Here is a 2,026-nt window from a genome sequence, read left to right on the forward strand (position 1 = left end):
ACCCCTGGAGACGGAGTAACCAGAGATGGTGCAGGTGAGGGATAGGGTCTGCAATGGCTTCTCCAGTCCTGGGCTTGACTCCTGTGGCTGCACCTAGGACAGGACACCTGGAAAAAGAGGGAAAATCCTTGTGACTGTCACACAGCACACTCCTCCTATCACGTTTCTGAAACCCTTGATGCTCACACTGGGAAGCTGTCAGCAGACAAAGGAAAAAGGGTAAAATGTTCATGTTCTTGAGAGACAGAACAATGTCATTCACAGAGAAACTAAACAGGAGGATGAGAGATTGAGGCAGAAATCTGACAATCCCCAGCATTGTCATCCTGATATAAGCAGAGCTTGGGGGAAGTTAGCATGTGCCAGGAGCCCTCAACACCAAAGAATGAGGAAGTGCAGTGACCCTGTGCATCCAAGCCATTTCCCAGAGCTGGTCTCAGGCACCAGAGTATGCACACTGTCCTCATCTAAATCTTCCGCATGCTTCTGAGCATGCAGGGCTGTCATCACTGAGCATGCAGCTGTCATCCCTGAGCATGCAGGCTGTCATCACTGAGCATGCAGCTGTCATCCCTGAGCATGCAGCTGTCATCCCTGAGCATGCAGGCTGTCAACCCTGAGCATGTGGCTTTCATCCCGGAGCATGCAGGCTGTCATCCCTGAGTATACAGCTGTCATCACAAACTTGATGCAGGGACACAGATCAGATAAACATGTGACTTGGTGGATGGAGAGGACAGAAGAGCGGGAGGGGCTAAGTAATGCGTGTGCCCAAGTGCATGGGCTGGAGACATCCCACTGCTCTTGTATCCACCTGAGGACACTCCATCATAAAGTGCCTGGTTGCTGCTCTTCTCTGGGAGGGAGGCTTGGGGAAAATTGAAGTACGTCCCCCCTTTTTTGACAACAAGGGTCACAGTCTTTGAGACCTTGTCCTGTAGAGGAGGCCCTTTTTTGACAACAAGGGTCACAGTCTTTGAGACCTTGTCCTGTAGAGGAGGCCCTTTTTTGACAACAAGGGTCACAGTCTTTGAGACCTTGTCCTGTAGAGGAGGCCCAGATCTCCCCCTCCCCATCAACCCCCACCATTTGGTTCTTTTCTCNTGTAGAGGAGGCCCTTTTTTGACAACAAGGGTCACAGTCTTTGAGACCTTGTCCTGTAGAGGAGGCCCAGATCTCCCCCTCCCCATCAACCCCCACCATTTGGTTCTTTTCTCATATTCTTTTCCATTTTATAATTTCTCTTCCTGCACCTCCATGGTAGACTTGAATAGCAATACCGCTCTTTCTCACAACGATTTATATACTGTGATTTATTTCCTTTGCTTTATCATCCTTTAATAGGAAAAAGAAATACTTTAAGGTTAAAACAGTCATTTTCAGTCATACTCAGTGTCCTGCCGTGCTTTCAGCAGGTGTAAGTTCACCTTTCCCAACACGGTACAAACACACGCACACACACACACACACACACACTCATGCACACGCATGCACGCACACACATTCACACACAGGGTCTTTGAAGCACAGATCAGGCATGATCCCTGTGCACACTTCTCAGGAGGCAGCCTGTACCCTAGACTGTGTTCTGCACCCCCATTCATTCTCAGAGTCTGTTTTGTGAATCCCCTTTAGCTGCACCTGCAGATCAGGAGGTGACCCAGGTCTCCACACAGGTGCAGCAGTTTCCTCCCACCTGCTCCTGTCACTGCTGCTCCCTCTTTTCTGTTCTTCCTGGGTGTTTCTCTTCCTGTCTTTATTCCATAAAGGCAGACTTTTCACTGTAATTGCTGCTTGAATGCAGCAGGGATGGAGCATTTCAGAGACTCTCACACCATCAGAAGATGGCTGGGGAGGAAAGGGGGCCACCTGGGTTTTATCATGTATTGTGTCGTGTGGGCAGAACGAAAGCATCTCTAACCACAGGGACTTCAGCCATCATGGTTCTGTCCACAATATGATTTATAAAGAGATCTTACCACGCATCAATGAAAGGATTAAATCTCAATTTAAAATGGGCAAGTGA

Source organism: Galeopterus variegatus, unplaced genomic scaffold (assembly GCF_000696425.1).
Source record: "Galeopterus variegatus unplaced genomic scaffold, G_variegatus-3.0.2 Scaffold13619, whole genome shotgun sequence".
Classification (NCBI taxonomy): domain Eukaryota; kingdom Metazoa; phylum Chordata; class Mammalia; order Dermoptera; family Cynocephalidae; genus Galeopterus; species Galeopterus variegatus.